At 46.4% G+C, this 26,544-nt stretch overlaps 1 protein-coding gene and 1 pseudogene across 2 annotated transcripts in view; both read right to left on the bottom strand.

The window, feature by feature from the left end:
- ANP32B (acidic nuclear phosphoprotein 32 family member B) overlaps positions 1 to 26,544 on the bottom strand; it is a 191,932-nt gene that overhangs the window by 154,650 nt on the left and 10,738 nt on the right. The gene's annotated exons all lie outside the window — the stretch shown is intronic.
- On the bottom strand, positions 18,627 to 20,703 carry LOC147727922 (suppressor APC domain-containing protein 2-like; annotated as a pseudogene). Its single transcript, XR_015309525.1, has 2 exons — positions 20,047 to 20,703; positions 18,627 to 19,710 (listed from the first exon to the last, which is right to left on the bottom strand). The product of XR_015309525.1 is annotated as a suppressor APC domain-containing protein 2-like (transcript).

Here is a 26,544-nt window from a genome sequence, read left to right on the forward strand (position 1 = left end):
GTTTTGTATGCTATGCTATGTTATGTTTTGCTATGCTATGCTATTATGTTTTGTTTTGCTATGCTATGTTTTGTTGTGTTTTGCTATGCTTTGTGCTTTGTTTTGTTATGCGAGGTTTTGTTATGTTATGCTATGTTTTGTTATACTATGCTTTGTTGTGTTTTGCTATGTTTTGGTGTAACGTGCACTAATGGTGACGCAGTGACGATCTGGTTCCTCTGTGAAAGTGGCAAAGAGACCAGTATACAGGTGCACTATGATCGGACAAGGGGAAATTGTGCCGTGCAGCCATTGTTGGGAAAGTCTCTTTTGGGCTAAGGGTGTCCGGCGCGCAAAGTGGCAACGGCACACGCGAGGGGGATGGGATATGCCAAGTGCGTGTTGCCAGTCTCTTACCTCAGATGAGGGTGATACGGCATAACGCAGGGGAGGGTGAACGCCCTTTGGAACTGACTAGTTAGAGCGGATGCTGTGAAAGAAACAGAGGTTGTAATTCTTCTGCAAAGAAAATATTGAAGGAATCTAATGGGGGCGGTGGAGGGAAATGAACATACCGTGGGCTATGCCGGGTGGAAGCCTTACGGCGAGTTGTGGGCTGGGATGATAGGGCAGCCAGGAGTTACACATCAGTTGATGCGTCCATTGTCAGGTGTAGACTCAGTCAAGTCTAGACGTGCCGGAAATGGGCCACTGTTGGGGAAGAAGTAAGGGTTAATATTGGTGCGGGAGCGTTTTTGGAGCAAGGGTTGCTGAGGCGCAGGAGTTTTACCGTAGGCTCGTTGGGTTAACGCTGTGAGAATTTCCTTCCGGAACAGCGTGGGTTGGATGGCTGATCAACGTAGGCTCGATGGTCGTCGTTATGGCGCGGTCGGTTCGGATAACAGATCCGCTAAAGAAAGGGTTGAGGGGTAGTTAGAATAGATTAAGGGGAGAAAAAACCATCCAGCGAGTCCGAGAGACGGGAACTTACCGAGGATTGGGGGATGTCTGGATTCGCCCTGGCGGCTGTGCCTGTCCGGATGCGAGCATCGTTTACGGATGGCAGACATCTTGATAAGGAGCCTGGCGGTCATGTGATATGGGCCTGGGTGGGGCCAGTAACTTCAGTGAAATACAGTGGCCATCTTGGAATGGTGCGCGGGGAGCCTTGCCGTGCTGGTTAATTTTGTGAAACAGTAGTGATTTATACGAAATGTTATAAAATTATTATAAAACTATACACGGCGCAAGTGTTAGTGAAATTAAAAATTCGGCATTGGGGTGCAATTGCTTTTATGGTTTTGGACCCAATGGCTCGGAGTGGAGGGGTGTGGTTCCCTGTTGGTGTGAGCAATAAACGTGATCTCATAACTCGTAAGAGGATGATCAGGTCGTCGCAGGTGACAAGGTGAAAATACATTAAAAACATTTCAGATCTCAAGATAGCTATGGACCCATTAACTCATTGTGCAGTTCATGGATGCTTTAGTTCAGTTTCGGCAATGTCTTTCAGAGGTATCCTGCTACAGAATTGCTGTCCAGTCCTCACTTCTGTTCAATCCTGCGTTGATGGTATTAAACTGGATAATAGTCTTTAATTCCTCTCGATTCAGGAGTTGGCCCAGATTGCCTCCTCTTTGTGGTAGCTTGACCGCTTTCAGGATTGTCCATTTGATGTCATCAGCAGTATGGTTAAGTTCAGAGAAATGTTCAACAAGAGGAGCGTTTGGCGTCCCACATCGGATGAGACTCCTGTGTTGATATATGCGGGTCTTTGCTTTTTGAGTGGTTTGACCCACATACATTTTGGGGCAAGGGCAGAGTATTGCGTAGATGACATTGCTGCTATTACAGTTGGTAAAGCTTTTCATTTGGACAGTGACACCATTGTGACTAAAATGTCGGGCCTCAATCGTGAAATCACACACATTACAGTTGCCACACTTAACGTGTCCCAGGATTGGTGGTACTCCCCAGTTGGATTTGATGGTTGCCTTTGCAGTGGGGGCAGGTAGGGCTGCTCTGACCAGGTGGTCCTTTAAGTTCTTGCTTTTCTTGAAAGCGAAAACCGGTCTTTCTAAGTTTATTGGGCCTGTGTTTATCGTTGGCCAATGTTTGAGGATAGATTTTCGAATTTTATTTGAAACAGGGGAGAAGGTGGTCACGCACGCTATCCTCTCTGTTTTGTCATGTGTCTTTGGTGTAAGGAGAACCTCACGTGGGCAGTACCAGGCCCTTTTGGATGCATTCTTTACTAGTCTCCTAGGGTAGCCACGTGTTTTGAGTTTATTGGCCAGGGTGTTTGCTTCCCTAAAGTAGTCTGCCTTGGATGAACAATTGCGCCTTATCCTCAGGAATTGAGAGTATGGCAGCGAATCTTTCAAAGCCCTGGGATGGTTGCTGTCATAGCTAAGAAGAGTGTTTCGTTTTGTGGGCTTCCTATATAGGCGTGTTAGCAGTTCACCTTCATGATAGAAGAGGGTCAAGTCTAGGAAGGCTATTTGTATTTTGTCAAAGGCAAGGGTGAAATTAAGGTCTGCGCAGTTATTATTTAGCCAGGGGAGGAACAAATGGCACTATCAAGGTTCCAGATCAGGAAAATGTTGTCTATATAGCGACGCCACAGTGCTATCCCTGGAAGAAATGGATTGCCATCCGTCAGGATACTGCCAGTTTCGAGTGCATCCATAAACAGGATGGCCAGGTTGGGAGCAAAAATTGCCCCCATGGAAGTGCCCTTTATTTGTTGATAATAAATATTATCAAAAATAAAGTAGTTTCTAGAGAGACATAGCTCGAGCAGCTGGAGGATGAAGAGTGTTGGGACCCTATGAGGGCGTGGACGTGAGTCAAGGGTTTTCTGGATAACCAGAAGAGCCGCTGTCTGAGGGATGTTCGTGTAGAGCGACTCTACATCCATGGTGCAGAGTGGGTCATAGGGATAGTGTTCCACCAAGTTAATCATCGCCATGCTATCCCTTACGTAGCAGGCTGTAGATGGTACAAATTCTTTTATGAAGAAATCCACATAGGCTCCAAGTGGTTCTAGGGTTGAGCCACAGGCATAGACTATAAGTCTCTCCGGGGGTTTGTCACTATTCTTGTGGACCTTCGGGAGGGTATATATGACAGGTAGGCGAGGGCTTTTTACATTGAGGAAACAGTGTTCCTTTTTGCTCAGGTAGCCTTCGGAGCGAGCATCCGTTGTCAACTTAAGTATGATATCTTGGATATGTTTAGTCGGATTGCCAGGTAGTCTCAGATAGTGGTCCGTGTTGCCAAGTTGGCGTTGGATTTCACTTTTGTAGACGTCAAGTCCTGGAGGACAATCCCGCCTCCCCTGTCTGCACTCTTTATTACAAGTGAGGGGTTGCTTTTTAACGTGCTTATGGCATCTTTCTCATCACATGAAATATTGTAAGGAATGTATAGTCTCTTTTTCTCTAAGTCGCACAGATCTTTCTGGACAAGTTTTTCAAATGTTATGATTTCAGATGGAATCATACTAGCAGTTGGGAGGAATGTGGAGGGGGTGATATGGTGTGTTAGAATTGATGGAGGTAGATGGATGCAGTTGAAAAAAGGCCTTGAGGCGGATTAGCCTGAAGAATCTTAATAGTTCAGTCTGCAGCTCCATATAATTTGGACGGACTGTGGGCATAAAGGATAGGCCTTTTTTGAGGAGTTCAACCTCTGGGTCCTGCAGTATGTGCTTGGATAGGTTGAAAATGGGTATTATTTCAGATGAGGTATGTTGGACGGGGAGCAAGGAATCAATACCTGCAGTATTGTTTACCACTGGTAAAAGTTGTTCCTGGTTTTGCGTTCGCCTGGGGCATTGAACCATCATTGAGGTTTCTTTACCCGTCCCCTCTGAGGTGTGCCGGGTTGGCCTCTGGATAAAAAATTAGACTGGGCCCCTACCCCTCGTCTTGGGTTACTTCCTCCCTCACCGGGGTCTGAGTTGTCAGAGGAATCCTCTGAGGTGTCAGAGAAACCTACTATATTTTGTTGTTTGTTGTATCTACCCCAGGGCCTACTGTTGGGGTTAAAGTGTGGTCTATTGGTATAGAAGTCTTTCAATTAACTGCTTGTAAAGGAAGTCATGAATCCTTAGTCCATCTGCTATTTTTGTCTACATTATGAAAAATTGAGGGCCAGGTGGATCATCCCCTTGTATATGCTCATTGGACCTGGACATTATTTTGGAGGGGTTTAGAATACTCAGTACAGACACTAGTACAGTAGTGGTATTTGGCTTGGCAAAATTCCTATTGGCTTTAAGGATTAGATGCTCAAAGTATTCTGTGCACTATACTCAGTTTATTGAATGTAATAATTTATTCTTTTATATTGATGGTTTGCATTTTTTAATATGGTTTTTACTCTGACGTGGTATTTTAAGTGTCCCTTTTTTTTTATAATGATGTATTTTCTGGCTTTTTATAATCATCTTTGTGTGTGTGTAATGTATGTATGTATTGGTTGCAATGTACTTTTTAAGATCTTTGTGATCATAAAGTTATGATGAGGATGCAAGGTAAAGTCTAACAAATCAAGTAAGAAGACGTTCAGATCTTCACCATTTGAGTGTTAATCAAAAATGATTCAACATCTTCAAGACCCAAGTTGTGAGGAATTGAGGAAGTACAGGCATCCGACATCTAAAATGCATAATATGGGTTGAATGTCTTCCTCAACGTGGATGATTCGTATCTTGTTCCGGAAATTACTAGTATCCTTTAGGTAAGTAGCAATGCATTGAACCATTGGTTGTAGGTGATGGTCCAGATATTTCGCAACCGATTCATGGACAGAATTTTTTGTAGAGACAACTGGTCGAAAAGGCGGTTGGTTGAGGTCCGTAAGCATATCTTTGGTAACATGTACATGTTTGGAGTTTGCGGATTCCTTTATATGAGATATTGTCGGTCATCTTCTAGGATTGTGCCAAGGGATATAGCCCTGTTAAGGATGGTCAAATATGAAAACTCCTCTGTAGGATTAGAGTTCAACTTCAAGTACGTGATGGTATCCTGGACATGGTCGTTGACACTCTTGAGGTAAAAATCGCTATCCAAGATGACTATACGCCACCCTTGTCCACTTTGCAACAGTTATCTCTGCATGGTTAGTGATTTTTTTGACGATTCCTCTTTCCTGGGGAACTGGGTTCGAGTCTCGATAATGACGCCAAAAAACATCCTGTGATTCTGGGCAAATCACTTAATCTCCCCAGTGCCTAACAAAAATGAATGTGTCCCCTCATGTAACGTAACTGGTGCTATGTAAAGCGCTTTGATACCTGATTTGGGTCTAGTACGCGCTATATAAAACACTTAAAAAAATGCTGGGGATATTAGATTTGAAAACATTCTCGAGTTCTTTCTGGGCCATGAAATGAAACGAAACGAGAATTTTATGACTTACTGGAGCTAAGTAGGTGCTTTTATTTCTTAGACCTATCAGAGTTTCATCTTCATTCTGCAGCCGTTCTTCTGCCAAGTACCCAAAGAAACGTTGTAGCCTTAAGCTTCTCAAGAGTTTAAACAAGCTCATCTGTTGTTCCAACTCATTTTTCTGACTCCTGATTGACTTCGTAATTGGTTGGTCCTTTTTAGGTTTCGACCTGGCGAGGGGCACGCAGTGCCCCTCCCAGATCGAAAACTTGTGTCTTCAGTAGGGATGTTTGGACCGCCTCTGTTTCCAATTGGCTAGCTCCATAAATGGAGGCTAGCCATTGGGAGACAGAGGCTGTCAATCACGCTTTCTAGTGAAAACGCGATTCGGGGGCGTTTCTGGGACTTTTTTAAGTCCCGCCCCTTTGTCCCGGGCCGCGCTGTCATTGGCTGCCGGCCCGGGACACCCCCGTGAAGTCATTCCCCGGGCCGCGCTGTGATTGGCTGGCCGGCCCGGGACCTGACTTGTTGCCGTCTGGATCTTATCTGCGTTCCGAGAGGGGAAAAAACGACAACAGGAGGATTTGTCGTTGGCCAGGCTTGTTCTCAGTTGAATTCGATTATGTAATTTGGACAGATGATTTTAATACGAACTCCAAGAGAGCCAGGGCTATTATTCTAAAAAAAAAAAAAAAAAAAAAGCAGGAAATCTTGATTTCACTTGCATCCAAAAAATATGTGCAGACGTGCGGGCTTTCTTAATATTACAGTGCGTGTAGCTTCGCCGGATCAAGTCTTTCCTAGCTATGCATCCAAGCTCTGTGGTTCAAGTCACGTGATTAGTCCGCCAGACCCCTATTGGACAGCTGGCTGGCAACAGCTGCAAAGTAGGCTGCTTCCAGGGACAGGGAACCACTGTTTTTCCAACATAGCATTAAGAGAGAAGTTATTCTGCAGGCTTCAAGATGCAGATATGGGCTGTGCTGCCAGTATTGTTTTTCTTCAAGCCTTCCGCGCTGTGGTACAAAGGAACTGCGCACACATCTGCACGCAGCGACAGGAGGAATTAACACATGAAACCGTGCCGCTGGAAAGCGCCGAGGAAATAAGCAGACCCCGAACGCTCATCATGATGGTACGGTATGTTTGATACTGCCCTGAGAGTTTGGAAAATTATTATGTTGCTCTGCGCAAAATAATTTCTTTCCCTTGCGTGTCTGCACAGGAATAATGATATGAGAAACCACAGGTTGCTCTGAACTGTCTCCTTCCTATATGCAAGTGAATGTTAGAGTCTCAGACAGCCCGTTTCTAATGACTGAAAGTCTTATTAAACCGTGGCACAGCTGTTTGTTATGCTGTGTGTCCTGGGCCGCGCTGCGATTGGCTGCCGGCCCGGGACACCCCGTGACGTCATTCCCCGGGCCGCGCTGTGATTGGCTGCCGGCCCGGGACCTGACATGTTTTTCTTATTAGCAGTATTTCGTATTCATACCGGTTTTCATTGTGACTAAATGCAATATATATATTTTTTTCCCGGATATTGCCCTTACAGTCCAGCAATCAATCAGAGAGGGGCAACCAAGGAAGACGGCACAATCGGAGCCTGGAAGTGTTTACTGCTATATAAATATATCTGAAATATATATACACAAACATATATATCATACTTCAGAATTTCATTTTGAAATCACCCACAAATATTACAGGACGGAGATGGGTTTCTGGTGGTAGAAAAGTATCCCGAAGCACGGGTGGTTCTGCGCTGAGGCTACCTGCGGAAGTATGCAGTGCGGATCATCAGCCGGTCGTCTGCAGAGCTGTGTCTTTGATGGAGCGGTCGCGGCCGGGCAGGGAGTCCCCCATCTTTTCAGACACATCTTTTCATTCGGAACCAGCAGACGGGTCACCCTGAGCCAGTGCCGAGGGTAACGAACTACGTCGCACAAAACGGCCAATTCTGTTTTTTTTCTTCCTAATTTTTGCTTCGAAGCTCCACATGAATTCGGCAGTCTGGCTATTTTCCGACCCTGATCTGCATGTTTGGAGCCGTCGTGCTGCACCTGTTCCCAGTGGCGTCACTAGGTAGTGCTTCAGAAATACGCTTCCAAGTGTGGGTGGGACTGTGACCTGAGTCTATAGGTGAAGGGCATGCAACGAAGCACCATGTTAGAACATGAGAGTATACTGCAGCGATAGGTCAGAAAATATAACAACGAGGGCTGAGTTTTCGAAGACATTAAAATGATACGAGAAGGGATTCTTGTCAAGAAAAGAACGTTGCCTTGACTTTAAAACAAAAGTCAGGGCGTTGTTTTTATTTATTAACGTGTGCCGACATGCATCATTTTCTAATAATTAATTCTAGATAGACGTAAAGATTACCTTGCTCGTGTTTTTTTTGATAAATAGGTAAACTTCCGTTGTACATTTTAAGGTGATTCTGTCTTGTGTGAGCCAGTCAAGATTGCCGCCGCATTCCCCTGAAGAAATGCCACCGGCGTCTCTTGTCCCTTTACAATGTCTACACCTGCTCTCTCTAGTGGCCCTATTAGTTCTTCTGTGACGCCATAACTAGGATTGTTTTTTCCAAATATTACATTTTGGACACAAGTGTGAGTTAAACTGATGTGTACCGGGGCCTGCAGCCTGTAGCTCATATTGGTTGTCACGCAAGCCATCGCTCGGTCACTCGAGGGGCGTGCCCTCGGCTCCCATGATGCTGCACCGCGCCAGAGGCACCTCCGGTGTTTGAAAGCGGAGGGGGGAAATGGTGACGCGGCCTTCAGGCGGTGAGCCAGTAGAGGCCGAGGCGAGAGCCAGCGCGGAGACCCAGCAGCACCAGGACAGTACTAGGCCGCAGCCCGTGAGTCTCCATCCGTTGGGTGAGTGCAAGCGCCTGCCGGGGAGACCACGTTGGAGGTCCTAGGTAGGGTGAGTGGGAGTGGAGCAGTGAGGGTAAATAGTCTAGATATCCTAAAAGGCCGGGGGTGGAGACATGGTTTTAATGTTGGTGCAGGAGGTTTAAAGTCAATGGCTGTTAGCAGCCAGCTCCAAGTACAACCCCAACTCCAGATGATGGGAGGGTGCTGGAGTGGCCTGCTCCTCATACTCCTGTGCCAGAGCTGGGCCCCTGGGGGCCAAGGAGCGGAACCAGCGGTAGCGGGGCCCACGGCCGAGACACAGCTCAGGAGAGGAGACTCACTGACGGAGGACGAGATTGAGCGCATCCTGGGGCAGGTGAGTCCTGCGGGGGGCGCTGTGGCTTAAGATGACGTTTCTGCAGGTATCGGGCCGAAAGGATGGAGGGCTGGGGTTCTGCGGCATTAGCAGAGCTTTGGAGGGGACCGTGACGCCGGAAAAAAGCTGAAAACACCCAAGAACTTCAGGTTTCTGGAAGTGGTTAGTTCTGAAAACCAACTTATAGTTCTTGAGGTCTCGGAGTCCTGGTGCAGGTTCTTTGATGCTGAGTCCTGATGCAGGTTCTTTAATTCCTAGTTCTGGTACAGGTTCTTTGATTACGAGTCCTGGTTAAGGTTTTTTTTAATAATGAGTACTGGTTCAAGTACTTTGGTTCTGAGTCCTAGTGATAATTCTTTAATTCCGAGTCCTACTTCAGGTTCTTTGATTCATAGTCCAGGCTCTTTGATTCTGAGTCCAGGGTGCAGTTTCTTTGATTCCAAGTAGTAGACTACTCTCGAGCCCCCCTTCCCACCCCACAGGTGGCAGGAGTGGGTGTATTCAGAGCAGAGGCGGGGCGGGGCGGGGGGGGAGGAGGGGGTTTTCACTGTAGAGGGTCTCGCACGGGCTCACTGCAGGGGATCCCCGCAGGGTCAAAATGTACCCCAGAACAGGTACAAGGACTGGGGAGTGCAGAGGTTGGGGCACAGGGAAAACTTAGAGGTACGGGGCACGGAGGAATGCGTAGGTATGAGACACAGGGGGATTCGGGGGTGACACCATGAGTTACCGCACTGGGTGACACCAACTGGCAGCGTTGCTAGTGGGAATGTTCGGTTGTGGACTTTCTTTATACATGTTTTCGCGTCGGTTTGAGTGGCAGTTTGGGATAAATAGAAGGTATAAACACATTCAAGGACAGCCGTGCTGTAGAAAGAAGACGCAAGGTTAGGAGAGCGCAGGAGGATAGATGAACAGTGACTGCCCGCGCCTGTCTACAGAGGACTCCCTGTCGACGCCACATTTTGCCCCTGCACCCTGTTTCTAGCCGTGGGTTTAGTTTCGGTTCTAACGCGGCCTCTTGTCTTCGGTTGTGTACACCCAGTGTCTGAAGAGAGGTACTGCGCTTTTGTGCTGCTTTTCGTGCTCTTTCTAGTAGGTTTCTGCAGTGGTTTATGTGGAATAAGACACCCGAATGCACGCACAGAGCGTGGCCGCTTTCTTTGGACCGGCATCCTAACAGCTGGAGGTGCTGGTGAGGTACCAGCAATTGAAGTACAAACGGCGCATTGAAACCTCCTGGAGTGAAGCTACCGGGAAACTGCCTGGAGCTTTCACAGAGGTTACAGACTGCAGAGGTCGGAGAGGCAAGAGGTGAAGGGGTGCAGATCTGAGGGTGGAGCCAGGAGGTAGGAGGAACGGACTAAGCTGATTTTTTTAAAATCAGATTAAACTAACCATAATGCTTAATTGGTGCACAGGACTTTCTTTGAGATCAAGCATTTTGCTCTAGGTAATGGCCCAGGGCACCCAGTTGTGCCCCCTCCTCCATTGCTACAGGTAATATCTCCCGCCTCTTTGCTCCATTTGCCCCTCCCCATTGCTGTTTGCGCTCTGATGCTAGGATGCATGCAATTTAGTCTCTCCAGTGATGGGTGCATTAGTGCGCAGAATATGTAAATCTGTGGGTGGGAAATCTTGCGGTTTCTGTCCGGTTGTCCAGTGTGAGGTCACATGGAGTGCTAATGCTGCTCCTTGCCTTCTGTGTCGCTTGCTATTCTTCCCTTCATCCTGAACCCCAGCCTGGGCTCCTTTCTTCCACCCCTGACAACTGTCATTCCCACTCTGCAGATCCCACCCATTCCTTAACACCCACTCAGCCTTTTTACCTCATAACCTGTTGCCAGACTTCTTCATGTGCCACACACCTTTTCAATCTCTACTACTCATATTCCTGTACCTCCTTTATATTACCTAGTTACTTTTTATCTTCTTTGCAGCCTTGGCTGGCTCTGTGTGTGTGTGTGTGTGCGGCTGGCTCTGTGTGCGTCTGTGCGGCTGGCTCTGTGTGTGTGTGTGTGCGGCTGGCTCTGTGTGTGTGTGGCTGGCTCTGTGTGTGTGTGTGTGTGTGCGGTTGGCTCTGTGTGTGTGTGCGGTTGGCTCTGTGTGTGTGTGCGGCTGGCTCTGTGTGTGTGTGCGGCTGGCTCTGTGTGTGTGTGCGGCTGGCTCTGTGTGTGTGTGTGTGTGTGTGCGGCTGGCTCTGTGTGTGTGTGCGGCTGGCTCTGTGTGTGTGTGTGTGCGGCTGGCTCTGTGTGTGTGTGTGTGCGGCTGGCTCTGTGTGTGTGCGCGGCTGGCTCTGTGTGTGTGTGTGCGGCTGGCTCTGTGTGTGTGTGTGCGGCTGGCTCTGTGTGTGTGTGTGCGGCTGGCTCTGTGTGTGTGTGTGTGCGGCTGGCTCTGTGTGTGTGTGTGTGCGCGGCTGGCTCTGTGTGTGTGTGTGTGCGCGGCTGGCTCTGTGTGTGTGTGTGTGTGCGGCTGGCTCTGTGTGTGTGTGTGTGTGCGGCTGGCTCTGTGTGTGTGTGTGTGCGGCTGGCTCTGTGTGTGTGTGTGCGGCTGGCTCTGTGTGAGTGTGTGCGCGGCTGGCTCTGTGTGAGTGTGTGCGCGGCTGGCTGGCTCCGTGTTTGTGTGTGCGGCTAGCTCTGTGTGTGTGTGCGGCTGGCTCTGTGTGTGTGTGTGTGTGTGTGTGTGTGTGTGTGTGCGGCTGGCTGTGTGTGGGTGTGTGCGCGGCTGGCTGTGTGTGTGTGCGGCTGGCTGTGTGTGTGCGGCTGGCTCTGTGTGTGCGGCTGGCTCTGTGTGTGTGTGTGGCTCTGTGTGTATGTGTGGGTGCAAATGCAATAGGTCTCACATTTACGAGACATTAAGCTAATGGCAATGTAAATGACAAGGCCATTTATTTATCTGTTTTCAAAACCAACACATAAATACAAATTTTGTCATTTACAATGCCAATAGCTCTAACTTTTCCAAAGGCGAAACCATTGCATTGTAAATGCTTGTTCTTTGTTGTCATGTCCTCTCCGGGTTCGACGGAGACATCAAAGCCTTTCCCTAAAAAAGAAGTGTTGTCAGATGTAGATTGGGCTATTGTGGTGTATGTTGATGCAGTCAGGTTGCTTGAGAGGGGGACGGCTCATTTTCACCTTGGTTTCTCCCTCTGTGTAGAGAGTCATTGTCAAATGAAGAGGTTTCGCCTTCAGTTGATTTTGATGAGAATGGATAAAGTTGTCATCTTCAGACGTAGACCTCTGCCTTGAAGTCCATGTTGTCCCTTTTAAATTTACAGCTCGTCCTCTCATTAATCTTCTTGATAAACCGGTCCAATTGTATATTGATGTCATTAAGGGTTTTGTCCCAGTCGCCCTTATCCATTTTGTTGGATAGTTCATGTTTGAGTTGGCTAATTTCTTTGTTGAATTTGTTCATGTTTGAGTTGGCTAATTTCTTTGTTGAATTTGTCCAACGGTTTAGAAAGTTCTTCCACTATAACTAACATTAGGTTTAAGGTATTCCCTGAACTCTGTAATGTCATTCATTAACTTTCCTCTTAGTAATGTATAGATGTCGTTTGATGTTGCTCTGCATTTGTATGCGTGTTGTGGCTGTGTCCATTTCCTCAATTAACTAATAAATATTGTCACTGATCAGACAAATGTAAACTTTACTAATGAATAGACAATCACACTCCTAGAAGGTATACTCAGGAGTGTAAATGAAAATGAGTCTACTTTCACACTATTGATAGGGTGAAAGTGGGTAACGCCCTCTGACATAGGGCATAGCACAATACTGGGATAGATGCGTGTTCCTGGTAGAAAGAAACGTTCCAATGATGCACTTCACTGAAATGTTTTATCCTGATTTGTCCAAATGCTTCTATTTTCACCAGTTATTCGTCAACCACTCATAACAATTCAATCACAAAAACTCAACATTATGCGTATGATATCTTCATTTCTTGACAATAATCGTTCTTATAACATATACTGCTGTGTCATCACACTATGTTTGACACATATCCCATGGATTAAATAATCCTGAAGCATTTTAGGCCTAGCCCTTCTTCCCAGCGGTGTATCATAAGAAATAAATCAGTACATCCAATGAACAGAATGGTACGAAATGGGCAATACAGCCATGCAAAGTATGATATGAAGGGAAAGATAAGTGAGAAAAGAAAAAAAAAAGGGAACCCCCACCAGGTAGTCAAAATTTAGATGAAAATAAGAAGGATTCATTGTGCTATGGTAAATCGCCCCAGTGTAACATGAAGCTGCTGCTCGTGTGAATCACAAGGTAAAAAAAATCCCCTTGTACCGAGCTGAAGACAAGTACATAAATCCTGAGAGAATCAGTATAATACAGCGCACTTGCTCATACAGTGCCATGCTTCAAGGAAGTAAAAATAATGTGGACAGAACGAATAAAAAGAAGTTAAACATGAATGCTAAAGCTGTGATGGGCACTGAAAATCGAAAAGCTTAAATCAGATGTGTGAAATAATAACGTACCGAAAAACCCTGAAAAATAATATATGCATGAAAGGCAAAAAATGAAAAGCAAGTGTTTACCTGTGGATGCAGTCCGTGCGAAGCATTAATACAAATGTTTACATGCTGGCTTATGTGTTTAATCAAACGGAGAAGAGAGGATAAAAGCACAGTGCTAGTGCAATGAGTGAAACAAAACATGGTGCTGTGCTATATATGTCCTCCTAGATCCAACACACAGTCTTACATCGTAGGTGCCAAGAAATATAGGAGAGTACCTACATACTGCATCCAGCCGTGAAGGGCATTTACACTACGGAAGGGAGAATGCTCTAAAATGAATTATAACGTAGTGCTCTTACATACAAAATGTGGTGCTCTACAGCAGATGAAGTGAAGCCAAACAGAAATACGGGATGGGCTGTGTAGGATACGATACACTCACAAACGGCACACAGTATACAAACATAGTAAACAGCTTTACTGCGGTGCCACAGTGCAATCCAATACCGGCACAAAGAAAGTATTCCATCGAAAGGTCCACGTACCTAAAAGGGATAGAAGACAGCTGCTCATGGCATGTCAGCAAATCGCCATTATGGAGGGATGCGATTTAAATTGTCACACTTGTGCATGGAAAGACGACTGGTCGAAGAGCGTGTGCGATAGGTCTAAATGGGCACCATGATACAATGGTGCAGAAAGCTCAAAGAGTTTCATTAAAATAGCAATTAGTTGAATGATTCCTCTTTCCTTTAGACTTACATTAGAGTTCCTGGATTTAAAAACATTCTGGAGTTCTTTCTGGACGATGACTTCAAACGAAGAGGATTTTATGACTTACTGGAGCTAAGAGGGTGCTTTTATTCCTTAGACCAGTCAGAGTTCCTTCCTCTTTCTGTAGCTGTTCTTCGGTAATGTTCTCAAAGAAATGTCGTAGCCTTGAGTTTCTCATAAATTTAAACAAGCTGTTCTGTTGTTCCAACTCATTGGATGATGTGTAAGGAAAACAGATGCACTTTTCTGTAAGGTAGTGACTTGAGTCATCGTAAGCTAACATCGCGAAATGTTGATAACTACGTTTTTAGACTCCTGGTTGACTTCTCAATTGGTTGTTCCTTTTTCTTTGTTGCTGTGTCCCCTCTGGTTTCGACAGTGACATCTGGGCCTCTCCCTAAAAAAGAAGAAACAGAGGTAGATGGGGCTATTGTGGTGGATGTTGATGCAGTCAGGTTGCTTTAGACAGACTGCTCATTTTCACCTTGGTTTCTCCCTCTGCATAGGGAGTCATTGTAGGATGATGAGGTTTCGCCTTGTTGATTTTGAAGCGAATGGATTAAGTAGTCATCTTCGGGCATAGACCTCAGCTAGCTATAAACGTCGCCCAGTTTGTAGACTGTTTGTGTCCCATTTAAACTTACGGATCTTCCTCTAATTAATCTCTTTGGTATGCAGGTCCAATTGTATATTGATGTCATTATGGGTTTTGCCCCATTCGTCCTTATTCGTTTTAAACGCTCTTTGCTTATCAAAGGACTAAAAATCTAAAGGAACTCTTAGACAAACACGAGGACTCCCAAGGACAAGAAGATGCACAAAGAAACCAGACCGTGTCTTAATTGCGGCAGCTGTAATAATATTATGAAAGGCACTATGATTTGGAATGTGTTAACCCGGGAGACCCCACTCTGGCACAATGGCCGCCTGCCCAGGTTGGACACCTTGCCGGGCTTTCGGGGATGGGATGCGATTGGCATCTCCACCTTAGGCGATGTTATGTCAAGGGGTGTGCTCAAGTCCTTTGATGACCTGCGCGTAGAATACGCGATGCCGAGAACCCAGTTCTATAAATATCTTCAATTCCGACATGCTTTGACACCATATATAGCGGGGTTGGATGACCTGCCTGAATTTAGCCCGCTAGAGGCTAAAATATTCATGGGGGAGCTACCTGACAAGAAACTGTCCCGAATATATCAAACCGTAGTCCGACACTGTACCAAAGACCTGCAGCACCTTAGAACAACATGGGAACAGGACGTTGGGGACATGGATGAGGAGGATTGGGTGGAGGCACTGGAGAGCCCTAGGGGAGCTGCAATATCCACGCGCCTGCGACTCATACAATTTAGGTACCTGCACCGCACATACTATACTAGGCAGCGCTTATGGAAGGCGGGCTGATTGCGTCCCCGGATTGCCTCAGGTGTGGGACGGAGGTTGGAACGCTACTACATACAGTGTGGGAATGCAGGGCGTTGCAGAGATTTTGGACAGGAGTGCTTCGGTGTTTGGATGAAGTTCTAGCCTGGGTACTTCAGAGGGACCCTAAACTGACTCTGCTACATGTTATGGCCGGGGTGGGAGGCAACAGGTACAAGCGCCACTTGCTCCTCTTGGGCTTAACCTTGGCGAAACGAGACATTGCGCGTTTGTGGAAATCGCCCCAGGCTCCCTCTCTGGCGGCATGGAAGCGGGGCATGGACTTCTGCATGGGGATGGAGCAGCCTGTATTTGTGGCCAGGGGGTGCCCGCTCAAACATTATAGGGTGTGGAAGCGGTGGGCGGACTATCGTGGTCTGGAGCTGGACACGCCTCCTGATGACACCACGGACCAGCCTTGACTGTAGCCGGACTACCTTGGCACTTCTGTACAATGGTCAGTGGCAGTACTATACTGTGCACTGAAAGAGTATTACCCAGTAAAGCAGGCAGCAGCGCATAGGGAGGGGGAGGGAGTTGCGGGTGGTGGGGGGGAGGGGACCAGTTTGTCGTATCCTTGAATTGTATTTCCTTTTCTTCTTATTGTAATTTAACATGTGAAAATGACTGCATATGTGTTCAAATTTCATGATGATGGTGATTGACTCTGGGTGACAGAGCGTTACAGAATATATGCTTATAATGCACTCAATAAGCGTTACAGAATATATGCTTATTATGCACTCAATAAAAATCTGTTTTCAAAAAAGGCACTATGATCACACATCTAGTTCAAGGAGCCAAGATCAAACTGAATAAATCAGCTACATGAGATTCCAGAAACGTTTATATCTTGAAATACCCATGTGGGCTTGCTTAGGTTGGTAAAACAGAATGCATAATCAAAACCAGACTAACTGAGCACAAAAGTAACATTCGTACATGGAATGAACGATCCACCATTGCTTTTCATTTCATTACCCATAATCTCAATGTAAGACAGCAGAGATTTCTAGTATTAGAGACCGCTCCTATCAGCGAGGACATGGACCACAAGAAACACATACTCCAAAGGGAGGTATATTGGATGAAAAAACTTGATACCATCATCCCGAAAGGCTTCAATAAGTGCATGGACTTAAGCTGTTACCTTTGAAGACCTCTTAGTACTAATTATGCTCTGTATTATTTTTTAACAATTTTTTCAATTATGCATTTTCTTTAGATGTATTTTGAATAATTCACGTTCTTCATACACATTTTTCACTCTTTATTAAAACTTGTGTTTTTTACATGGGTTATCTCCAAATGCATCTCTCTTTTCTATTTTATCTGTTTGTGTTGCTTGGATGCATGTAGTTCTTTGAGCTTTCAGCACCACTATCATGGTGCCCATTTAAACCTATTGAATGTGCACTTCGACCATTCCGCTTTCCATACACACATGTGACTATTTAAATCACATACCTCCATAATGACGATTAGCTGACATGCCATGAGTGGTTGGCTTCTATCCCTTTGAAGTACATGGACTTTTCTGTGGATTACTTTCTTTGTGCCGGTATTGGAGTGCACCCTAGCAGCGCAGTAAAGCTGTTTGCTGTTTCTAGACTGTGCAGTTTGTAAATGTATTGTATCCCTAACAGCACCGCCCCATACTTACTTTTGCTTCACTTAGTCCGCAGTAGAGCACCACATGTTTTATGTAAGAGCACTAAGTTTTAATTCACGTTGGAGCATTCTCCTTTCATACTCTAAATGCCCTACAACGCCAGAGCCAGCATATGGGCACTCATGTATTTTTCTTGAAACCTACAGTAACATAACATGTGTATTTGTAAAGCTCACGTTCACCAGTAGATAATTGGCGCTGAATAACAGATGTTTATTGTTACCAAACTCAATGGTACTCGATTTAATAGACCTCAGATGGATGAAAGGCAAAGTCGATCCGCCGGGATTTAAACCTATGGCAATAAGGTAGAACAAAGGCCCCTGAAGTGGACAAATGTCCACTGAGCCACCAGACTTAGCTGTAAGACTGTGCGCTGTTTGGGCCAGCAGCACATATTTTATAACACCGCACTGTGTTTTGTTACACTCATTGCACTAGCACTACGCTTTCATCCTCTCTTCTCCGGTTGACTAAACGCTCTGAGCCAACATGGAAATTTCCGTATTAATGCTTCAGACCAACTGCGTCTGCAAATAAACACTTTTGTTTCATTTTTTTTTTACTTTCATGCACAAGTTGCTAATTTTCACGTTTTCATCTGTACCGTTATTATTTCACCCTTCCGATTTTTAATGCCCAGCGCCGTCCGAGCATGCGCGTTTAACATCTTTTTATTCCTTCTGTTCACATTATTTTACTCCCTTTAAGCATGGCACTGTCTGAGCAAGCACGTTGTATTGCACAAATTATCTCTCTGGATTCATACACTGGTCTTGAACTCAGCCCCAGGTGATTTTTTTTAACACTTTCAAGAATATCTTCTAGGAGTGAAAATGTCTATTCGTTAGGAAAGGTTACATTTGGGTGATCAGGGGTGCACATCTTGTCACCATAAAGGGGATCTTTCCATCCCACAGCATATGATTGGATCATCCTACTGCTGCAATCCTACATCATTTATACATTTGTGTTTTAAGATTATCGGTATTCTTAGGTGTCAAGACGATTAATACAGACAAAACTGAGCTCAATCACTACATATCCTCTCACAAAACAGAATGCCATAGTTATCTTTGGCTGAATTTTCTATCATATCAAACTTTACAATCCAAGAGGTGATATCACTAAGTAAACTGACCTTTTTATGTGATTTTGACAATCCATCAGGACAGCCGTCCTTTTTAGGTTTCGACTGGGGAACGGAGCGTAAGCTCCGCCCCCAGAGAAATCTCTAGTCTTCAGTAAGGGACTCTTGGAATACGCCCCTGTTTCATTGGCTAGCTCCATAAATGGAGGCTAGCCATTGGAACAGAGAGGCGTCCGTCATGGCCGGACCAGATTCGGGGGCGTTCCCGAGAATTTTGGGCTTTTGGCTACGTCATGCTACGTCAGCCAAAAGCCGGGAACGCCCCTGAATCTGGTCCGGCCGGGCCGTGCTTGCTGCTGTCCTGCCTTCCTCCGTGTCCCTCCTCCCGCCGTCCCCCCTCCCGCTCTCCCCCCTCCCGCTCTCCGTGTGGTCCTGCCTTCCTCCATGTCCCCCCTCCCGCCGTCCCCCCTCCCCCCCTCCGTGTGCCCGTCCCCCCCCCCCGCTCTCCGTGAGCCCGGGGCACATTCTTGTTCGTTTTTTTATTTTTTTATTTTGCAAACCTTCGTGTAAAAACAAGTCAGCGTAAACTAAAGGGGAAAGTTAGCCCCCTAACCCTGTAACGCCACATATAAAAATAAACATAATTTTTCGACGGGAGTGTACCGCAGTGCAGGCAGCAAAAACTGGAGTGTGCTTTCCACTAACCAGTGCCTCCTGGGAAAAGAAACATGTTTTACCAGACACTTCTGGAGTGTGCGTATCCCACAATGGATAGAAATGGCCTTTTTGGACCCACATTTGTGGAAATCACTCGGAGTGCTCTCATTTACATTAAACGAGCCCCTCGGAGTCCTCCTTGTAAGGCCTGGAGCTCGCGAAGGATTGGCGCGCGCCTCGCCACAGCTCAGAGCGCGAGGCCGCGGCAGGTCCAACAGAAAGAAGTCAAGTCACTTCCATGGATGAGTCTGTGTGAAGCAGACTCCAGGCTTTATGAAAAACTCAGCCCCGCCGCCCCACGATCCACAGCGGGGCGACGCGGGCCCGGCTCCATCAGATGAAGGTGGAGTCCAGCTGACTGGAATCCTGGGCGCTCCGGGCACGCGCCTCGAACAGCTGCTTGATCAGCGCGGACTTCTCTTGCTCCAGCTGCGTGATGCGGTCACTCTTGTCCGTCACCTCCTTTGTCAAGAGTCGGTTTTGTTCCTTCAGCATGTTGATGGACTGTTGCTGTCCTACGGTGGTGAAAGTTGGCGATGCGACTGCAGTTCCATTGATAGCAGAGGATGACCCACTTTGGTGCTCGCCAGTAGTGGAAACCAGATCCCTCAGGCAGCGATTCACTTCCTGTAACTTGGGAAGGAGGAGATTGTTCAGATAACTCTGATTTTCATCTAAAGAATCCTGTGCAGGTTTGGTTTTCCCCAGCTGTTTTTGGCGGTCCTGCACAAGCTGGATCTGTTGGTGGTACCACTCCCGGGCGCGTTCCAGTGCCTCAAGTCCTTGGATCAAAAAGTCCTTTTCTTGCTCCAGCTCCTTCATGCGCTTCAGCATGCCATAATCGACCCCGTTGGTGATTGTGTGGCGTCGGTGATCTGCACGATCCCTTGGATGCCGCTGAGATGCCCTTGCCGTGGAGAAGCGTGGCTCAGTGGTTAGAGGCGGCAGACCCGGAAGCTGAGATCGGCCGTGGACCAGGGTTCGATTCCCCGCCACGGCGGGTCTCGGGCTCAAAATTCCAGGGAGTCGACAATTCTCGCTCCGGTGCCTATTCGACTCACGGGGTCACACTCTGCAACTCTGGGCAATAGCTTGCTTAATCTCCACTACGGCCCCTCGCGGCGGGATGCCTGGCTTTCACCTTGTGGATACCCGGCCGGGGTATCTCACAGGGGAATACCAGGACGGGTTCCCTAAGCAAGCGCCTTGAGACCCCTGGGTTAAAGTGTTGCGCTATATAAATCGAAACACATTTACATTTACATTTATCCCGGCACCTGTGCTATCACTCTGAGACCGCACCATGGCATTAGCATCCACACCTGTGGCTCCGTTCTGGTTCCACTGCGGGCCCTTTCGGTCCGGGAGGGGTCGATGCTGCAGGGGCCCCACCTCCTGCGGGCTAGGAGGCTTGTCTACCACCCGGTGCAGGACGTCTGAGCCTCCGTTCATGTAGCGCACCCCCAGCGGAGGGGGCTTCTTCACGCCCCCCTTGGGCTCCTCGGACAGCTGCTGGATGACCCCCCCCAGTGCTTCTCCTTGCCCTGTTTGACCCGCAGCAGGACCGGCCTCCCTCTATTCTCATTGCCGCCCCCAGCGTTGGAAGCGCGGACTTGACCCAGCTCTGCCCTGGAGAGCGAGCTTCGAAGCCCGTGCACGAAGCGCTCGAAGGTGAGCAGGCCGCTACGGGGGCGCCGCCCGGCGCAGGCACTCCAGCACCCCGCGGGGCAGCTCCAGCGCGTCCGCCCTCTGCCAGCGGGACTCGATCTCCGCGATGTGCACCGCTCCCCGCTGCCCGTCGTCCAGGATATCAAAGAGCGTCCGCAGGCTCTGCAGGAAGGCGCGGGGCAGCCCGTCCGTGCCCTCCGGCGGCAGCAGGGGCACCGGCCAGCGGGGGTCCGTGCATAGAGCGGCGGCCATGGAGCCCCGGGCAGGGGGCTCGCCCCCTTCCGACCCGAGTCCCGACCCTGGAGCAGGCGAGGGAGAGGAGGCGCCGCTGCAGGAAACTCCAAGGAAGATGCACAAGCTGCACCCCGGGGCAACTTTCTTCGCACCGGGGCACATTCTTGTTCACATTGAAATCCAACTGCTGTTTGTTCGTTCGTAGTGATTGAGCAGCGCACTGTAAACTTTATGTAAACAAGAACAAAATAAACGAAACGCAGGCCAAACACACCAGTGTTTAAGATCTTTGATTATGCGTTTTTCTCAAGTTTGGAGCTAAAGCTTTTTAAACAGAAGCCATGCCCGGGTTTAATGCTGCTTAAAACACCTGTTCTATGGTAAATCCAGAAGTCGGCTTCAGGATGCTCGGGTTTAAGAAGAAGCGCCGAGGCACCATGGCCCCTCGGCGTCGCGCCGGCTGGAGCTGTGTGGGTGTGAGAGCTGTGTGGGCTGTGAGAGCTGTGTGGGCTGTGAGAGCTGTGTGGGCTGTGAGAGCTGTGTGGGCTGTGAGAGCTGTGTGAGCTGTGTGGGCTGTGTGGGCTGTGTGGGCTGTGAGAGCTGTGTGGGCTGTGAGAGCTGTGTGGGCAGTGAGAGCTGTGTGGACTGTGTGGGCTGTGAGAGCTGTGTGGGCTGTGAGAGCTGTGTGGGCTGTGAGAGCTGTTGGCAATGTAAATAACAATGCCATTTATTTAGAAGTAAAAAAAAAAAAGAAATGTCATGAGCAATGCCAATAGCTCTAACTTTTCCAAAGGCGAAACCATTGCATTGTAAATGCTTGTTCCTGCTTAAGTTCATCACTGTAAAATGCACTTTGGTGGAACATGGTCACATAAAAATAATTCAATAGAGGCAAAAAATGAATTAATATAGGCACCTGTATTGATCTATATAATCTAGTATGTGATTAGAATAGATGAAGGAATTATGGGTTGGGTAGACCGAATTATTTTAGGGAATTGTATGTTTAATTGCCTGAATCTCACAACAAACAGATTTCCCAGCAGAAATCTAACTCTCCTGCTATGCTTACTTTTGGCAGAAATTTTGTCTAACAAACTCCAATTGAAATTACATACGTTAAAACAGGCTTCGCCTTGCACAGCATGTAAAATATTGAGAGTATTGTAGTCGATGAAAACGTAACAAACTGACTGTTGTGCTAATCAGATAAGTAGCCCATCTATCCTCTTTTCCGTTACTAGCTGACAAGTATGCACTGCAAATTATTTATTGCCTTAGCTCTTGACACGTGGTAGGTTTACGTTTGGCTTGTGCTGTGTCATAATTTCTACTTGCACATCCAATAATTTGAAATCACATCCAATAATTTGAAATCACATCCAATAATTTGAAGTCACATAGTACGAAAATCAATACAGACAGCCAATTCACTCTTTTCTTCCCTTGGGTGACTGGCTATTTTTTCTCAAATAAGAAATACCCGTTTGGCTCCAAACTTTCTACATGCCAGGTTTCACTAAGGCATATTATAGCAGTTACCAGCTCCTTCATAGTAACACCTGTGTAATATATGTCAAATTCCTAGAAGTCAGTGATCGTCTGTGGTTAGATACTTTATATCACTGGACATACTGCAACTCTTCTCTGACACGGTCACTCACTGTGTTGAGCATCCTTCGTATCCAACTCTTTCCGGCAAACAGAATTCATCATAGGCACTGTGCAATATCGATAGAGGATATATTCGGCAACATGAAGAACCATAAGTGCCTGGTGCATCATTTTCTATATTACAGTGAAGAATGAAATCGCTCAAAAAGATCTGCTCGTGGAAGATGCTACATTACTTCTCGGACAAAATGCAGTTTCTACTTAAACGCTAACAAATAGTGTGGCATTTCAAAAGTTGCGGATGAGCATTTGTTATTGTTGGTCACTGGACATATGAGAATTCTTTAAATTTTGTTTGATCCATCTTGGCGCAAAATTCTGTATTCAAGGGCTAAAATAATATTCAGAGGCAAAGAAAGAGCCTGAATACAAGTGGCTCCAGTAACTCCTGTTATTGCATGTATCAGAATTACGAGTGTTCCAGTTTCTTACACTTGATACACAGTTGGAGACATAAAAACCACATCCCTCATAAGATTTTCACAGGTCATACCTCATGGAAATTAAAGGAAAAGCGTGGATAGGAAAACATGTGGATTTGGTGTATTTAGCAACAACATCTGAATGTTTTGCCATATTTTAGGGGGAAACTTGTAACAGGTGCAAGTTATTCGCCCGATGACGCACCCAGAGATATCAATATTTATCAGGTGTGATGAACATTGCACCTAACACTAAGATACTCGACATGAGAGCTGGATGAGGCAATAATTATCACAATAAATTCTGAACAGCTCGGTATTGATTTTATTAACAGCAATAAATACAGCATCTGACACATGCCACTCGTAATCAGAACCTAAAAGCAGATAAATTAGTTCCAATAAGTATTACAATGTCAACCCACTAGAATTAATATATTGAGGTGGAAAGCAGTGGGCAAAACCCTCAGGTATACGAAGCAGCCTCTGCACCAGTATCTACAGCTCCAAAATCATCTGCTAATGTACCACTTTAAAACAAACATTTTTCTGCTCTCGCCTAGTGATTTTTGATGTGGGCAACACTAACATCTTAGGAGTGGGCTAATAGTACACCTATTACTTACAATTGTATGGCGCTTCATTATTATTTATTTGCTGATTTCTCATTCAATTGTTTTTTGGCTTCTTAGTGTGTGTGTCTCTGCCCCAGAACATTAGCTCCTTATCATCCTTTTGATGTGATGACTAATTAGCCCATCAGCTAATTCAGGGCGCAACTTTTTTCTTTGAGTACTATACATGGTTTAATGTGTTTTCTAGCTCCCTCCCTCGAGTGATGCTGTTCCCCTCAAACACCCATCCCGACACTGGGTTGCTCCCCACCTCCCCAAGCTGGTCTTAGCTGCACAGGAACATTTTTGTTATGGAACGAATAAACTGCGGAATTTAGGGGATGTTTTGTTATGATTTTATGGTGCAGTTACACTCACTCAGCTGGAATTTGAAGCAGATGGTAGATGGCCCTAACTCCTGGATCATTCTTTACCCCCCCAGTCTCTCCAAAGATGCTAGAAAAAACTTTAAACATAAACTGCTTATCCGTAACCCGGAAACACTCATTGTTGACAACTACATCAGCCTCACCGCCCCCATTATCACCAACTACATCTTTTACTCCAAACGCCTCTCCAAATGGAAGAGCATCTTCCTTCAACAACTCCCAATCTCTAAAATAACCAAAATACCATATGGATCCAAAACATCCACCACTCCCTCCCCAGCCTTTCATGGTGATGTTAATATCTCCATCTTCCAAACAGGTAACATCCTCATACAAGCCATGGCATCGCATCTTTCCATCTTCGAACTCCACTTCGGCACTATGTCCCTCCTCCTCGACCACTCAGCGCCTAACATTCAACCTCCCCAAACGAATAGCACCTCTCCACCTCCCCCCCCCTTGCTCTACCTCCACTCTTAACCACCCAACTAACACTGTAGTCCAACAGTGGACTTCACTATCTCCCTCCTTGGACCTCTCTACTGCTAATGACATCCTCCATTCCCAATCACATACCTCACATCCCCCTCTTATCTCCCTCTCTCGCCCTACCCACATGAACTCCCTCTCGTCGGACTCCTCCTCGAGTAATGATAGCCCCCACTCCCAATCACCCACTTACACTCCCCTCCTATGAACCCACCTCCCCTTGAACCTCCAAACACCCTCCCACTGGCCCAACCACTCACGTACTCCACCGCCCTCTTTCCTCAATCACCCGCTTCACCGGAAACTCCATATCCCCAAACAACCTAACCACTCCACTTAACAGCTCTGTCACCCCTCACTCCTCACCTACCACCCAATCTCACCACCCACACAACCCTCCACCTTCTGCAACTATTCAAGACCACCCCCTTTTTCCCAGGCCATATTCCTCTTTTCTCCTACACCCCTTCTATCCCTTTGGCTTTTCCTCCAGTATTTTTACTTTTTATATTTCTGACTTTTTTTGTTTTTGTCCTTTCAAACAATCATTAACAAGTTGATTAGCCCATCTACTCTGTAACCTGAGATGGGGCCCTGCGTGTTTCTCAATGAGACTAGTTTACTGCCCACTCGTCCAGCTCCCTTCCAGGGGGAGTCCTCTCGGGTTTCCTCTTCCTGTGGTACACATTCTCAAAGGGCATGCGTCAACTAGCCATATCATAGCCACTGCAACTGTGGCATATGATATTCCTTCCTCTGGAAGGCAAACAGGCAAGAGATCTCGGCCATCGTGCTTTCAGAAACCCAAACACGGTCCCCCGAACGATTCCCGCATTATTGGAAGATTTTCCCACGGTTATCAACTTTGAGTAATCTTCCTTACAGGACAGTTACTACGCCCAGAGGCACCATCAGAGCAAAGGACTCGATTCTGCCTTGCTGGTTTGCCTAAATCAAGTTTCGCGTAAATAATTCCAATTATCCCAGGCAGATTTAATATTCAGGCATGTGATCTAAACAGTCCTGGTGATGATCCCATTATACGTCTAAAGAGATCGAAACGTCGTCGACCTCTCGAATAGTTTCACACAGACAACCATTGTGTTACATTAGTGTGATAACTATTATAGATAGCTTGTTTTGTATTTACATTGACCAAAAGCTTCCTCCCTCTTTTGCCTGAAAATCCGAATGTTGGTTGTGTTCTCATGTACTGGATGCAGGATTGTATCCCACTCTACCGTTGGTTGCTCTTGAAAATACTGTAAACATTTAATTGATTAAAATTATGCGGCTGGACACTGCGGAATATAGTACTTATTACAGACTATATACATATTCAAATGCTCTAAATGATTTTTTAAGGACCACTGTTGTTATTTAAGATTGACACCCAAGGTCCATAATTACCTTTTGGGTTCCCTTGTACTTTTTAAACTTTTGTTTTCAAGGCATCTGCTTGGTACTCCCCCTAGGTTAGGGAGGATCCCAAAATCATCACCTCTCTCACTGCTTGCTAATTTTTCAGTTTCACTTTTGTGAAAGTACTATATGCTCTTCAGCATATAAAGATAAAGATACTTATTTTATCATAACTGGCACTGTGCAGGATGCCATTTGCAATTATTTCACAGTGCAGACAAGTACACAGTGCCATCAGCTACGATACGCAGTACTACGTGTAGTTCAAAGTATACTACATGAAGCTAAGTGTAGTGCTGCTACGCAAACTACGCCCAGGGTTAATAAATACAAACTTATCGGACTAAAAAAAAAAAAAAAATGAGAGGCAGGGTCAGCCGGAAAAAAATAAGAAAAAGCAATACACAAACATATTAAACCTGGAAGTGAAATGAAGGCAAAAGGAGAGTAGTTGGGAACAGGACCTGAGTGAGTTCGACTATAAAGACTGGCAGGTGGCAGTGGGCTTCCTTGCTGAAGTAGCTATAAAAGTAAACGGTTGCCTGATCCAACTCAACGTTCTCCACTGAACTCACTCTGCAAGGATGCAGCTGTACAAGATCGGGGGAGACTGCGGCCTGCCTCTGAGGTATCGGGATGGAGGATATATTTTGCATACACCTTAGAGTTGCCCCCAACCACTGGTTTCCTGGGAGACGGTGGGGGGTTCTCTAGAGGATATACCATGGGTAATTTATATGGTTGAACAAGGACCCCCTGAATGAACTAAATTTCCTGGGTCAGGGCAAAGCAGGTGATTAATTCAAATTGGCATCTTCTCGATCACATTTCACCAAATCTACATACAAT

Source organism: Lissotriton vulgaris, chromosome 3_1 (genome assembly GCF_964263255.1).
Source record: "Lissotriton vulgaris chromosome 3_1, aLisVul1.2, whole genome shotgun sequence".
Classification (NCBI taxonomy): domain Eukaryota; kingdom Metazoa; phylum Chordata; class Amphibia; order Caudata; family Salamandridae; genus Lissotriton; species Lissotriton vulgaris.